The sequence below is a fragment of the Ursus americanus genome, chromosome 14 (genome assembly GCF_024610735.1).
Source record: "Ursus americanus isolate L20-20 chromosome 14, mUrsAme1.1.p, whole genome shotgun sequence".
NCBI classification, from domain to species: domain Eukaryota; kingdom Metazoa; phylum Chordata; class Mammalia; order Carnivora; family Ursidae; genus Ursus; species Ursus americanus.
Window position 1 is genome coordinate 27,634,776 of NC_142140.1, and position 16,962 is coordinate 27,651,737.

Here is a 16,962-nt window from a genome sequence, read left to right on the forward strand (position 1 = left end):
GAGGGTACATCATTCTCTCAAGAGCTCCTGTTCGGTGTTTCGCTGGAGAAGTTTTATTATTCTTCTCATTACACTTGTTAAAATGAGGCAGAATGTACTTCCTCTTATGGGTTGCCCCAGACACAGTGGGTAAAAGTACATTACTAATGTTGAAACTAGAAACCTCTTGGAAATTTGTGAGGAACCCATTGAAAATGCAACTTCCCACAGAAGAAAAGAAAAAAATTACAAAGACTCTTCTTTGGAAAACGCAGACTGGTGCTTTCACTGTGTTAACAGCAAAACCATAATGATAATTGTGGCAATTTACAGTTTTATAGGACCTCTAACTCAAACACTTCAAAGAGTAGCCCCACTCCATCCGGGTCCCGCCTCTTGCAACTAAAAATCTCTGAACTTAACATAATACACGGTACAGGAAGACTCTGAAAAGTAGAAAGAAGAGGGTAGACTGCCCGAGGGCCTTTGAACTTGAGAAATGACACATGATTGAGTTCCCTGGACTCCCTTATTGCCTTCCCTATATTCACACAGGGTGCCCCAGAAGTCTTCAGCTCTAAACCACCAACTAGTACAGACAAAAAACTCCAATAAAAGCCTGTTCTCCTAACCAAAGGACCAGGAAAAGAGCAGACTAGCAATAGAAAGCCTTTTGGTATTGACCACCCTACACTAACCAGACACCAATAGAGCAAATCACCCTCTCCAAACTCACCCCTTTCAGGGTTTAAAGCAAAGTCAAACCTGGAGCTGATCTCCCATCTAAGCAAGGAATCAGCACTCTGATTCACCAGGCCCAAGCAGTGTCAGCGGGGCTAAGCAGGAAGCCGATTTTCCATCCATCAACTGGCCTGGTGGAATCAGGCAGCTCTCATATTCTCCTGTCAGGGGGTAGCATCACTCCATGCAGGGATCTTAGTTCTCATTCCTGTCACCATGGATTAGTTTTGCCTGGTTTTGAGCTTCATATAAATGGAAACATACAGTGGGTGTTCTTTGTGTATGGTTTCTTTTATTAATAAAACATTTTAAAGACTTTTTCAAGTAGTTGTATGTATCAATAGTTAGCTCTTTTTTATTAATGAGTAGTATTCTATTGTATGGATAGACACAATTTGCTTATTCAATGTCCTACTGATGGCCATCTGCATTGTTTCCAGTTTGGAGTTATTATTAAAAACTACTATGAACATTCTTGTACAATTTTTGAATGGACATAACTGATTTTGATTTGATCGTTTGGTGACATTTCCAGATAAATATCAATCTCCTGTGTGCATTTGTCTACTTAAGCCAACTCTTCTAACTATATTAACCAGTTAAATTTTAACTCACTTCATGCTGTTTAAAATCAACCTTAGTTAGGGAGAAAAAGAATGGAAGAATTGGGTGGTATTAACACAGTGTGATCAGAAGACGTTTCAGTTCAGATTGTATAAAATAGAGATTTATATTTCATTTATTCAACCCACTTATTGAATCTAATTAAGTAGCAACACTTAAGATGCATTAAGTGCCATCCTTGCACTCACAGCCAAGTTACTTGATAGCATAAAAGTTAAACCATTTAATTTGAAGGAGTTTGGGGATTGGGGGGACATCTTACTGAATTCTCAGTCTTCAAATATTATTTTTTATGAAACGTTTCTAAAATTAGAAGTGATGAAATGTCATACTGAGTGAGGAAATTGGTAAGCTTTTAAGATTAACAAACCTAAGGGAATGATAAGAATTTAAGTGATCTCCATTCCTTTTTTTTTTTTTTTTTTAAGTGGTCTCCATTCTTGAAAAAGTGCAAGGCAATGTTATGTGATGGGTAGAATGTCAAGTCATCGTTTATGGGCAATTCTTAAGATATTCTATTCTCCCCTCCGTGGAATAAAGAGAAAGAGAGTGATAGGCGAGTCATTTTCAAACAGACACAATGACATAGAGAATCCATTCTTCCTAACAATTTGGAAACCTACTGTCCCTTACCGTGATTTAACCAATGAGCCCCATTGTAGTTAGATGAGAAAATGGGAAGATTTTGAGCTGTAAATGGTAGCTAATACTTGCAAAAATATATTTTGAAGTAGCAATTCGAATGCCTAGAATCTGTGATCCAAGAGGGGGGTAAGGCTCCTAAATAACATATTAGGGAAGTGAATCTCATTAAGAGCATCGTCCCAATTTCTATCTTCATCCATAATTTTTGTTTCATCTCTGCACCCCACCCCTTCCCTAAGGACCCATTAAGCTTCAGTATGGCTAATGCACTAGATTCAGAGTTTACCTGGCATTTCTCTGAAAGGCTTGGTAAACACTTTCATCTATAATGGTGATGAAGGTCCTGCAAAAGAGACAAAGGGCCTCCTGTTAGATGCTGCTAAGTGCTTAGCATTATTATTAAGAGAGCCATGGTTCAGCTGTAAGAATCCTGTAAGGAAGAAGCCTAAGCATGAGGGGCAGCATTTCTAAAGCCTTTACACTGATGAGGCTGATTCTCAAGGGAACACTAGAGGAGGAACTTGAATTATCTTGTTTCTGAGAAGCTCTGTGGACTCAAGTCCTCAACTACTTTATTCTGACCTTCACAATATGCTTTTCTATTGCTATTATGAATCTCTGTGTGGTAAGCTCACTTGAAGTACAATAAAGTCTTGATCAACTAAATTAAAAATTGAGGTTGCTTTCCTCTCCTGCATTCTGCAAATTGCCTTTTGCCCATTAGCCAGTAATGGTTTCCCTTTCAATTTGCATGCCTTTGCAGTTTTCGGGCTCTCTCTGAGCCCTTTCTTTACTCTGCTTCTGTGTTCTTCTTCAGGACTGTCACCTTCCTGTTGGCCTTTGCTTATTTGTTTGGTAGAAAGAAAATTCTCCAATTGTCACAGCGGAGAAGGTATCCCATATCAGGCAGGTGTATGGATGCCATTTCTTTGTGTGTAAAAAACCCTCAGGTACCACTGTGCCACAACATCTTAGAACTATGACAATCATCTGAAATCATATAATCAATCATTTTTAATCCTTCTCTTGAGGAAGGACATGGTAGTAAGTTCCCTGGACTCCCATGTTGGTCTTAGGTGCTATAATTGAATCTTGAATTCTCACGTGCCAGCGATGTTTCCAGTTACTACAAGTAGGACAACTGTTAAGCCTCTTTTCTAAGCTAAATATAGTTTAAAGGTCACTAGCCTGACCTTTATCTCCAAGTGTCAAAGCCAGTTGCAGCCATTCCAGCCTGAAGGTTTCTCCTTCTTCCTTATGACCTCTAACAATGCATAGTCCAGGGCTAACTGACCCTAGAATTCAGAGAACCCCAAATATTACTGTCCTATTCCACCCAAACCTGAGTTTGAGACCGGAACCTGCACAATTCCTGCAGATTAACTAATGACCTTGTGCTGGATTCCAGGTTTCCTGACCGAGCCTGAACTGGGAGTGGTGCTGTTTTACCTATCAATTCCCCTGGACAGAAATTTTATTTCTACTGTGTATCAATTACTATTGAGCAGTTTACAAAATAAACATGATACCTGGCCCCATGAGAGTTACGTTCTGGTGAAAGAAAAAGATGATAAAGAGAAAAATAATAAATTGATAATATTTACTACTGGATAGTGATATGTGCTAAAAGGAACATAGAAAGGATGACCTGATGGAAAGGCAATGGTAAGGCCCCTACTATAACTATAGTCAGAGAAGATCATGGGTTGTTTCAAGGAGCAAGTATAAGGGAACCGTACAGATAGGCGTTTCATTGTTATTTTATTGACATCATCTGATCTGGGGGCACATACCAAACACAGTTATTAGGAAACAGATGACACACTTAAGTGAGGGTACTGAAGAGAGTTTAATGAGGGATTACAAAATTGTGGGTAGAATTAAAGGAAATTGAAAAGGGCTAGTATGGTCCCTCTACCACATCTAGGCATGAAGACACAAGGAGAGGGAGGAGTTTTTGGAAGTTAGAATGGGTTGTTATAGTTGTAAGAGAGACGTTCAACAGAAGCTGTGGCTTTTTAAAAAAACAACAACAGCTGGATCATGTCTGGGCAGAAATAAAGACCCCCAAACCACTGTCTTCCTGTTTTTCAGCCTCTCCCATTGCCCCATAATTAGTGGAACCCAACTAGAAGCTGAAGGGCAGGGGATCCTGGGTGTTGCAGTGCACAGAGCCTAGCCTCCCAGGGCGCAAAGTCTAGTGGAGAAAGATGGAAATGTATATGAAAGGCCAAAGAAAAATAACCATCGTGAGATAGAATGAGCTGGGTTGATGTTGCTGATGATGATCTGCCATTGCTATAACATCAATTAAGGGAAATATTCACATAAAGGATGAAGGAAATCAATACACAACTAACGTCCCACCATAAAACTGTCCTGGGCAGGTGGGAGTTTCATGATGGAGGACCACCAAGACTGTCTGCCTTCCAAGAAGATACAGTAGTCTTTATAACTCAGTAACTAGTCTTTACCGTGAAGTGTCATTCTATAGCAAATCCTGTTATAATGAGATCGTACTCTACAATATTTTAGAAAAATCAAGGCATCTTGACAATTATAACAGCAAATATACTAAACAAGAGGGCACCAACTATTTCAATGACTGTTTGAGACTTTCAAGATGACAAGCTTTGATAGCTTAAGCTCTAGTTTATCCTGGATAAAATGAAAATTGCCTTCTGGCTGGTCTTGCATAAATTTGGATTTCAGGTAATAAGTGACAAGATGAATTTTCCTTTCCAACCAAGTCACTTGTCACCCTTCAGTCCACCTTCAATTACTTGTGCTATCTTTAGCCTTCAAGATATATTTCTATTTATATACCAAATTATGGAAAACTGTATAAGGGATAGAAAGGAATTTTCTTTTCCTGGTGTTTTTGTATCCTCTCAATTTCAAAGTCATACATTTATGATTTATTTCAACTCAAACCAACTCCACATATTAGCAAACATTTATTGAATGCCTATTCCATTTAAACAAAAATTGCATATGCTAAAATTACCTATGAACTGCTCCTGACTCACCCAGTGTGTATCACACTGTATTATGACTTTTGAGTTTATAGCCCTATATCAGTGAATATTCTTTTTATTCATTATTACTCTGTGATTAACAATTAGTACTTAATATTTTTCTTTGAGGATATTAATACTACATCACCACCTATCTGCCTGGCCACTCCATCAATGTGTTTCTCCTCTTGGTGACCAGGTAGAGTATCTTAGAGTGATCTATACATTTTCCCCCATAGGTTTTGCCAGTATCATTGACTGTAGCAGGCTTACTTACATCCACTGATTGTTTAAAATAACAAATGTGATGGTGGCACACTAGCCTGCAAGTTGGATTTGCCTGTGTTATCACTCCGTCGTGCTATACCAGTCACCACAGAGGCGCAAAGATGAGCCTTGTGCAGTTTCCAAATTCAAGGACATCCTTGAAAGTGGGAGGAAGCCTTATGTGGGAGGAAGATGGTGCAGAACAACTAGAGCGCAAGGAAACAAGTCAGTGAATGTCTTAAACAGAGCAGAGGACACCATTCAAAGGTTTGGGAGGAGGTGACATTTGAGCAGGACCTGAAGAGATAGGATTTCAAGGGGACTAAGTGAAGGGAAAGGTGAGTTCAGACAGAGCAAACAAGTCAACTTTTGGGAAAAAGCAGAGGTATTCAGGGAATGTGAAGATACTGGAGGTTGCTACAGCAGGGGTAGAGAAACAGAGCATGTTGCAGTGGCAAGAGTAAGGCCAATAGGATACAGCAAATATGGATGTTAAGCATGCTCTGCTTCCTATGTGACCTTGGGCATTTTACTCAACTTGGCTGAGATTCCATGGCCTCATTTTTTGAACAGGGAAAATAACACTGTCTCATAGGATGGTTGTGAGGATTGAATGAGCTGAGGTGTTCATTGAATACTAACACCCTTCCTCCATATTTCCTTTTTGTTCTGTAACCACCTCCAAAGAAAGCAAAAGAAGAATTTGAATACTGATTTTCAAAGTATCTAATAACATTTAATATTTATTGAGTGTTTAATATATGCCACATGCTGAGTTAAGCATCCTGTATGCATTCTCTCTATGAGTTGTATCCTATTAGCATGCCCATTTTGCAGATGGGGAAACAGAGGCTTAGAGAGGGGAGGTAAATGTCCCAAGCCTAGTAAGTGGTAGAGCAGGAATTTTGACCCAGGTAGTCTGACTCCGTGGTCCATGTTCTTAAACACCACACTAAAGTATGCCCTGTTAAAGTTCACCCATTTATTCAACACAAACTCACTGAATATATAGTATATGTCAGGCACTATCAGCAAACCAAAGACACAAAGATTTCTGGCTTCACGAGACTCTGGTCTATACAGGAAGAAGGCCAATAAACTAACAGGTAAGTTGTATAATATTTTGGGAGATGATGAGTGCCACAGAGCAAGGAAGAGCATGAGCAATCATTAGGGAGTGCAGTGGGAGATGACAGTGTTTAAACATGGCAGTCTTAGCAATGGCGATAGAGTGGAGGTGACATTGAGCAAAGACTTGAAGGAAGTAAAGCAGGGCCCTTGAGGGTATCTGAGGGTTGACAAATGAAAGCACCCTGGGGTGGGAGGAGGCTAGGCATGTTACAAGGAGGTCGGTATGGCTGAGGTGGAGTGAGTGAGAAGGAGAGCAGCCGGCCACACCTTGTAAGGCCCTATGGGCCCTGTGAGGACTTTGGTTTTTCTAAGAATGAGTTGGGAGCCATGGGTACATTTTAGGCAGAGAAATGACTTGTTCTCTTATTATAACAGTGTCCATGTGCCCATGTTTTTGAGGCAGGGAGACCAGGGTGCAGGCTGCTGCAGACACCCAGGCAAAATGAAGATGGTGTCAATTTCAAAAGCAGGGGTGGAAGTGACAGGTGGTCACATTCTGAACATGAAGGTGGAGCCAGTAGGGTTTGCAGCGGGATTAAATGTGCGGTATGAGAGAAAAATGGAGGCTACAATGAAGCCAGGCCTTCGTTAACTTCCTCAACCAAATGTCTCTATGACACCCCTGATCATCATGTTTTCTCTCCCACAACCAGCTCCCTACAACAGGGAAAGGAGACCACTCTTCTAGGTCTCTCACATTAGGGGTAATAATCTGGAGACTGTGAAAATAAAGCTCAGAGGAACACAGGTGTGCCCGTGCAGAGTGCCCACAGTGCCCGTGACGTTGGTGATCTTCACTGTTAGTGGCCCAAATAGAACAATAGACTCCTTTCGAGGCTCCCTAGCACACACAAAGCTGTTTAGTCTGAGAGGGAAGTGGGAGTCCCTGGTAGAACATGGAATATCTATCCTGGGAGTTCTGCTACTTGTTTTGCTTTAATTACTGTACTTTTTTTTTTTAACTGCAGGAAGTATAAAGGCTTACCAACTCAGCCCAAATGTCCCTCTGTGCCTGGGAAAAAAGCTATTTCCTTGCTCTTAATTTCTCCCTCTCCCTATCTGCCCAAATGCTTGTATTTTGTCCTAGTGGAGAATCCCAGGGTTTTGAATACATGAACAGGTAGCCACACAGCCAAGTGGATCCTTGGCACCCATCTCAAGTCAAATGAGTGATGCCACCTTTGGACCAATTCCTTTCATAGAGATCATCAAATGAGAGCAAATATATATAAATATCGATTGGCCCTCCCACTTACCTGCCATGTGACTTAGGCCAACTCAGAGAAGAGCTGGGAAGGCTCCTTTCCTTAACCATGTCATGGAGACATTGATAACACCAACCTCTTAGGGTTTTTCCGAAGAGTGAAATAAAACATCTAAGTCCCTAACTCAGGGCCTGCCACATAGAAAGTCCTCAATAAATCTTGACTGCTATTTTATTATGAGTATGATTATGTTTGTAATTTACTTTATTAATAAGCTTAGTTAAGTGCCTAGAATAAAGTAGGTGCCCAATAAATGTTAATCCATGCCCCCTGTCTCTCAATAAAATTGGGTTCCAAATCTTCCAAAACTCAAGATTCTAATGATATATGGAGGGACATGCCCAGTGGTACCAGACAGCTCAAGAAGTTTCAGGCGTTGAAGATAACTGGGCTGAGTGAGTGGCAGTGAGGACAATGAGCTGTGGATGGATCAGTGAGAGTTCAGGACATAAAATGAGCACCACCTGGTGATTGATCAGAAATGAAAAGTGAGTGCACACACCTTCTACTCTTTCTCCCGAAGATCAAAGCATTTCTGCACATTGCAGCAGCTATTGCCATAGTAATGCTACAGCTATAAAACTGCAATGGCATATAATAAAAATTAATTTTTGCTTGTGACTATACTCATCAATCAGGTAGCACTGCTGAACTGGGCCAGGCTGGGTGAACCTTGGCTAGGCTTACTCATGCATATCCAGGCAGGTCTTCTGGGACCTTGCCAGTCAATGATGGCTGGATGTTGACTGGAGCAATGGCATGCTAGGGTCCCTATCTCATCATCCTGTGGACTCGCTAGGCTTGTTCACACAGGTGCACCAGAGCTCCCAAGAGAGAAAGCAGAAGCACACAGGTCTCTTGAAGCCTAGACATGGAGCTGGCCCACTGTCTCTTCCACATTCTATTTGCTAACGTTAATTATTGGCAAGTATTGGCCATGCAGTAGACATGGATACAGGGGAGAGGAGGTATGAAGAACTAAGGACATTTTGCCTTCAATTTGCCACATACATCAATATACGTAAATCAATGCCTGCATGGAGAGGAGAGGTTGTTAGAACCCCAATCCTCTTTTATGCCCAGCTGGGTCACCACCCCACTACAAATTTATGACAGATTGACTATAGATCCTAAGTTACTTCTAGTCTTTCTAAAGATTGAAAAATTGCATTTTCAGCTACTTGAATGCAGGGTACCTATCTAACCTCCACCATCATCTCACATAATTGAACTCAGCAAAGGTAAACTCAAAAAGTTGTATGTAGATCACATTGTTGTAAATTGATCCTATTTCCCTAGAGACCTGTTATTTTTGCTCTCATCACTGCTGATTGATCTTGGCACGATCTATGAATCTTGGCTACCTTGTAACTCTCAGCTCCCAGATTTCTCTGGTCCCAGTCTCCCTGACAAGCTGATTTACAATGATTTGCAAACAAACACTTCCATTTATTGGAGGTGTTTATTTGTAAAGTAACTCAGTGTCAAATCCTTCCTGAAGTCATTTGTCTGCCTTGGAAAGTAAGATTTAAAAAAAAAAAAAAAAGCATCCCTGGATATACTCATAGGTAGATTCAGAATTCGGAGTGTGAGCAGTCCTTCCACTGAGATTTCACCTGGAATCACAAATGTCATTCTTAAACCTACAAACTACACTCGGTGATTAAGTGATTGAACAGTCCCTTAAGTGAGTGTGCAGGAAACACCCTCCAAGTAGACCAGCTAGCTTACTCCTTACAAGCTGTAATTTTAGGGCTGTGGAAAATCCATCCATCCATCCGTTCTGTGAGAGCACAAATTGACGGCACACAAAGCTGTGATTACATAAGGCTTAAGTTGCAAATATCTCCAGTGGTCTAACACAGGGACTTGCATTCATATTAATGCTACAATATGATTCGATAGGAAAATGATAGATACACTGATATTTATTTATCCATTCATCAACTATATTCTGAGCATATACTGTGTGATTAGTTCCCTTTCCCCTCTACATTTTTTTCTTTTTCAAGATTTTCCTTTCTTCCTTGTTGCCTTTCTTCTTCTTTCCTTTTCATTTTTTTCCCTTTTCAGTCCAAGGTGTCATTATGATGTTAGCTCCAGAGCTCAATGAAGAACTCTTATCAGAAAAGACCAAGCAAAGGTGTCATCTTGTGAGCTAGTCAGGTCTAATGTACTGAAGTGTTTTTATTCTGATGCTTTGACATCATGGGGCCTTGCTGACTTGGAAGAGACTGTCCTTCCCAGAGTTGGCTAATTCCTTCAGAAAGCAAACAATTCCCTCATGAGGGTACCTTCCATGTGCAAACCAATCGATCCAAAGCCCATATTCACCACTCATCCCCTCTTATCTAGTTTGTACTGTAGGCCAGTATCCACTAGCCTTATTCACCCCAGGGCCAGATCCCAGAGGACTAAATCAGATTCTGTGCTGCAGAGTCCACTGAGATTATTTCAACAAACCAATCCTAAAGCTGTTTACCTGCCTCAGAAGTTTCTTCCTGCAGAAACCACAATAAGAGCTCTTGCCATATTTCTCCCTTGCTCCCTCTACCTCCTGGCTGACGCTGGGACTTTCCCATGTAGCCCTTGATGAAGTGATGTGCTTCCTATTTCTAGGTATTTGTGAGCACCAGAAATTCTTCCTTCATGACCATCATTTCCTTGTTTGCATGTGTTACCGTATCTGATTTAAACAAATCCCATGGGGTGCCTGGTTGGCTCAGTAGGTTAAGCACTTACCTTCGGCTCAGGTCATGATCTCAGCATCCTGGGACAAGCCCCACTTCGGGCTCCTTGCTCAGCAGGGACCTGCTTTTCCCTCTCCCTCTATCCCTCCCCTTGCTCATGCTCTCTCTCTCTCTCAAATAAATAAATATCTGTTTTTAAAAATCCCAGATGTATCTTAAAACACCTAAATACTTTAAATCAAATGGTTGGTGAGAAATGTTCATTTGTCCATTTCCCAGATCTCTTTCCCAGGCCCACATGTGAGTGAAATCTGACCACTACTATATGAAAAAACTGAATCCAAAGGATACCTACCACTAACAAGAAAAGTAGCCAAACATTTTTTCCCGAAGAATACATGCAGATGACCAAGAGACATGTGGAAAGATGCTCAACATCACTCGTCATCAGGGAAATGCAAATCAAAAGCACAATGAGAGATCACCTCACACTTGTCAGAATGGCTAAAATTAAAAAGACAGGAAACAACAAATGTTGGTGAGGATGTGAAGAAAAAGGAATCCTCATGCACTGTTGGTGGGAATGCAAACTGATGCAGCCACTGTGGAAAACAGTATGGAGGCTGCTCTAAAAATTTTAAATAGAACTCTCATATGATCCAAGAATTCCATGATTGGGTATTTACCCAGAGAAGAAGAAAACACTAACTCAAAGAGGTACATGCGCCTCTATGTTTATTGCAGCATTGCTTACAGTAGCCAAGGCATGGAAATAGCCTATGTGTCTATCGATAGATAACTAGATAAGGAAGATTGGGGGGGGGGGAATATGTAATGGAATATTACACAGCTATAAAAAGGGATGAGATTGTGCCATTTGAGACAATGTGGATGGACCTAGAGGGTATTATGCTAAGTGAAATAAGTCAGATTGAGAAAGACAAATGCCATATGATTTCATTCATAAATAGAATCTAAAAAAAAAAATTATAATGAGCAAACAAAAAGCAAAATTAGACCTGTAAATACAGAGAACAATCTGATAGTTGCCAGAAGGGAGGAGGATGGGAGGTTGGGGAAAATGGGTGAAAGGGAGAGGGAGATATAGGCCTCCAGTTATAGAAGGAGTAAGTCACAGAAATAAGAGGCACAACGTGAGGAATACAGTCAAGGATACTGGAATAGCGATGTAATGGGACAGATGGCAGCTACACTTGTGATGAGCACAGCATAATGTATAAACTTGTCAAACCACTCAGTTGTATACCTGGAGAGAGAGAGAGAGAGAGAGAGAGAGAGAGAGAGAGAGAGAGATCCTTAGTACCCAGCCCCTGAGCTGCCTAAGCTTCCCGACACATGAGAGGGAGAGCCTGCATCTCCATATCAGATGCAAAGTAGCCATGAGCTCAGTGTCACTTCACATCCTCTCTTCAGTGAAATGTTTGGAGATAGAAAGGTGAACAAGACATGCCCCTGTCCCGAACAGGATCACCTGCTGGTGAATGGAAGGCATAGTACACGGGATACCCACTGGAAACATAAAAGCTTCATGCAGCTGTCAGGGAAGCTTCGGGGACAGGTGGAATTTGCACTAGGTCTAGAAGGATGAGCAAGTCTACTTGAAGGAGGTCAGGCTGGGATCTTCAATAGAGGAACATTATTTCTTTGCAAAAATATGAAGTGTGAGAAAGGGTACACAGAGTTTGTTTGCAGTAACTTGATAGTATTTCTGTGGTTTTGCATTTTTCCTTAGTTTGTATTTTCTCCATGAGCCACTCTACCTAGTCAGCAAATCCCAGGAGTAGAGCAGAACCGCAGGGCTGCTGCCTGTCACTCTCGGGAGAGAAAGCACCCCTGGGGGTTGTGAGTTTGCAAGCACAGGGGCAGGTCCTCCCTCCTCTTCAGAGCTCAGCCCCCGTCTCCAGAGGCTGGGGGTAGGGGTAGGCTAGAGGGAGAAGGCAAGATCGTTTGCATGTATCTGGCCCTTTAGGAGCCACTTTATCAAGGAGAGAAAAATAAGCTGGTGAGTTGAATTTTTAGCAGCAGATTTATACTCTATCATTACTGCACTTTATTCCTCAGCAACCCAACTCAACCCAAAACATTGGGAAAAGAGGGTGGAAGCGAAGGGATAACATTCCCAGGGTGCCAGCTCTTAAGCACAGCGATCATATTTTTTGCAGGGGCCCAAGTCTTTGACATTCACTGTTGCCCACCAGTTCCTAAACTCCAAAGGTTTGCAAACGTAGCCCTCTAAAAAAAACTGAAGGCACTCCATTACTTTCAAATTGCTCTACTTTGTCCAGACCCAAACTGTATCCATTTCCAAAGGAAATGACTCTCGAGAATCCGAAGAGCCTCAATTACTCTAAATCACTTTGCAAGACAAGCACAAAATTAATCAGGGCTCCTGTGTTTGGCGTCAGTCAGGCATGCGGCAGAGAATGCCATAAATAAAAACACTAAGTTCAACTGTTGGCCAAAACCTCAGGGAAGTCTGTTTTCAATAGGGTAAAATAAACATTCTACCTTTCAACGTTCTACTGTGTGAGAGGAAAAACTGGAAAATATCTCAAATACATAAGTTTATACAGCCCAGATTAGCAAGAAGTCTCTCCTTCACTATTAAACCATTGGCAGAGATATTTGTTTATTTTCTTAAAATGCTTTAAAAAATTATCCTTATTTCCTGCTCTTGGGTCAGCAGTGTTTCCAGCTAGACAGTAGTCAAGGTTCAGGGCCTTTTCATACACATGACCACCATCGGGGTACTTCGATCCTTTCGCAGTTTGCTAGCCCTTGTTTCCGTGTTTGATGTTTGGGAATCTGAGGTTGTTTGACATGCGAGAAATCTCAGAGATCTCCTTTGTGGAGGAGAAACACACACACACACACACACACACACACACACACACGCCAAAACGTTCTGAAGATAAATCATCATCCTGAGCCTTTACCAAGCACCTGTATGTGTGAGACGCTCAGATAAGAGCAGACATGGCAGCTCTTGAATTCTCACACCACCCCTGGGAGAGAAGGCTTTTGATCACTCCCATTTTATATATGAGAAACCTAGAGAGGCTAAGTAAGCTGTCTAGGATGACACCACTGAGAAGGGGAGGAGCAGGGACTCAGGTCAAGTTCCACTGGCCGGCAGACCTCTGCCCTACCTACGGCCACAGGGCTGGACCAAAGCAGGTGGAAGGACTGGGCTATGATGAGTGGTGAGGCCAGAGAAAGACCAAACTCCCTTTAGTTTCCCTTATTCATAAAGTTGTCTCATCAAGTCACAGGACAAGAACGTAAGTCCTTTACTTGGAGCTCCCCCAGATTATGCGCTTCTAGGGGAAGACACTATGTTCCTTCCAGTTCTATACGCAGTACCTACTACAGTTGGGCCTTAGGTTATTGAGCAATTAGTGTTTGTCGAATAAGGAAATGAATGAACTTAACCAAAAGTCATGTTCCCTGTGATAGTTTTCACATTTCGGGTAAACAGCACAATGCAACCAATTTCTAGAGAAAAAAGTTACAGATACAGTTTGGCTTCCGGAGACATCCACGCATTCCCTTAAAAAGAAGAGTCATTCCAAGCTATCAATGGTCCACCCACCCTAATGTGCATTAGACAGCAAGTGGACAAAGGAGCTCAGGGTAATTATGGGGCTGTCCTGGACAAGAGGCTTGAATGTAGATGAGATTCAACTCTATTAGTGACACATTCCTGGCCTTTGTCTCCTATGTAATTCAATTGAGGGATAGAGAGGAGAGCTGCAGCTGAAAATACTAAAACGACAAGAAAGTGTTTCTTATTTCCCAAGAAAAACTACGTGTGAGAAATACTTAGATGTAAAATCGTTTGTTCAATATATAGCTTTCAAAAATTGTTCCATGGCCTGTAGGGGTTCTCTGTAACTCATATACTGTCCATTTTGTTTCTGTTCGACATCCTTCACCCAGTCCTCAAACACAGCATTGTATCAGACTAGTGAGGTGTCATTTCCCTTACTCAGCTTTGTAGATATATTTATATAGGGCTATTTTCTAGGAGAAAGAGATTGGACCAGGGTAATTAAGAACAGGGCAACTGAAATCAGACTGCCTAGGTTCAAGTTTTTGCCCTGCCACCTGCCAACTGAGGGAAATGGGCAAATTATTTAATACCTTTGTCTCTCATTGTCCTTATTTGTAAATGGGGCAATAATAAGAGTGCCAAAGTCCCCATCCCATAGGGATGCTCTAAGGATTAAATGAAATGATACATGGAGAGCTTATAGAACAGTGCCTAGCTTATGGTAAATAAGTAAGAAAAGTTAAATATCATTATTGATTTTCTGTTATTATCAATTGACCTTATTTTGTTAGATCTTATTTGGAATAGTGTGAGTTGAGAGGGGTATGCCATTCAAAAGGTAGCTTTTTTAATAATAAAGCTGTCATCTTATTGGCCAATTTGATTTCTTAAAGATGCAGGTTCCATATCCACCACCCAGGTTAGGTGCTGTCCCCCTGTGCTCCACATAACAGGTACCTAAGATGTTTGGGATTAAACTGAAGACAGTAAACAAAAATCATCTTACCTACATATAGAAATAACAAAAGTGATCAATTATGATAACCTATTGGAATTTTATATACTTTCTAATCTCCACCACCTTAAAAGGCAGACATTATTATCCAATTTTATAAATGTAAACCCTGAGGCTGAGAGATGAAGTAATCTATATGGCTACAAAGTGACTGAGATGGGTTTTGAATTCTGTTTTCTGACCAAAGCCCACATTATATTGTGTACACATCCCTTCCTTAAACAGCAGTTTTTAGACCTGACAGTATATTAGCACCAAATGGGGAGCCTTTATTGTTTTTTAATATTTTATTTATTTATTTATTTATTTATTTATTTATTTATTTATTTATTTATTTATTTGACAGAGAGTGAGAGCACAAGCCAGGAGACAGAGGGAGAGGGAGAACCAGGCTCCCTGCTAAGCAGGGAGCCTCATGTGGGGCTCGATCCTAGGACCCTGGGATCATGACCTGAGCTGAAGGCAGCCGCTTAACCTACTGAGCCACCCAGTCACCCCAAATGGGAGCCTTTCAGACTAACACCCAGGACCCATTCAGAGCAATTCAGTCATAGCCTCTGGGGCCGGGGAGAAAGCCCAGGGACCTGCAATTTGTAAAGCTTTTCAGGTGGTTCCACGTGCAGTCAGGACTGAGAACCATTGGTCCAAACTGCTATTTTCAGAAATGTATAAAGATTAACTTAAAGGAGCACCTTTGGAATTATTTATTTCATTAATTAGCTTAAATGAAGACTTATTTTGCATCATTTACTTGATGAATTGATTTCCCTTCTTAGAAAGTCACCCATCCAAATTTTCGTGCAGAATCCTACATCACTTTCTTTGTTAATCTAGATTATGAGCTACACATTTGTTTCTGGTGATTTTTTCGTTCAAAAAGTATTTCTGAAAGCCCCCTTTGTGCCCTTATTATTAGTTATGAGAGACATAAAGAAAAATGAACCAGCATTCTTCTCAAGGAGCCTGTGATCATTACTGCCACAACTACCGATAGAACATTTTATTGATACTGAGCATTGCATAGGCCATTGGGTACATGGTAGCAAACAATGAACCTGTAATGCCTGTCCTCTTGGAACTTATAGTTTAAAACAGAGACAAGAGAGCAACATAAAAACCAGTAAATAAATACATAATTACAAATTATGGTTAATGTCATGATGAAAATAAACAGAGGCTCATGAGGCTCTTTGATAGTTAGTCTGGTGTATTCATGACAGTTAATAAGTGCACCCAGTATACTTTTTATGTCTGACTCTTGCATAATGATGCTGCGATACGTCTATATCGCCGAGCATATTAATAGTTCATTTCTTAAGGTCGCCTAGTAGAATTTGAGTAGTATGAATACACACTTGGTGTTTTTTATGCACACGAAATTTTAGGTATCACTGAATTAGAGCGTTAGTTCTTTAAGGGCAGGACAGTGACTAATACATTTATTGTACTTTCCAAAACTTGACTGATGATATTGGAGTTAGCAGGTATTCAATACACATTAGCTGATTGAATGAATTGTTGTGCTCACAGATAATACCCATTGTTCTCTTTCCAATGTCCCTACCCACAATGTACATATGACTTTTTTTTTTTTCAATTTAAAGTAGATGTTAATTTCAGCTAATAAAAGGAGCAATTGAGTATTTCCAGATAAGGCAAATGATTCACTGGGGATGAAGGTAGGAATCCCATCAACAGCATTACATCTGTTAATTCTCAAGGTTCTCTAAAATCAGGTGTGTCTAGGGGCTCCTGGGTGGTGCAGTCGGTTAAGTGTCTGACTCTTGGTTTTGCCTCAGGTTGTAATCTCAGCGTCGTGAGATCAAGCCCTGCATTGAGCTCCACACTGAGTGCAGAGTCTGCTTAAGACTCTCTCTCCCTCTGCCCTTCGCCCCCACGGTTCCTCTCTCTTTAAATAAATAAATCTTTAAAATCAAATGTGTCTAATGCAGGAAGATATTGCCCCATTCGTGAACATGTCCATGGTTGGTTCCTACACTTGAATAGTAAGGTT

The 16,962-nt window shown here is 41.0% G+C and overlaps 1 protein-coding gene across 1 annotated transcript in view; it reads left to right on the top strand.

Moving 5' to 3' along the window:
- Positions 1-16,962, top strand: part of CADPS (calcium dependent secretion activator) — a 799,713-nt gene that overhangs the window by 227,703 nt on the left and 555,048 nt on the right. The window lies entirely within an intron of this gene.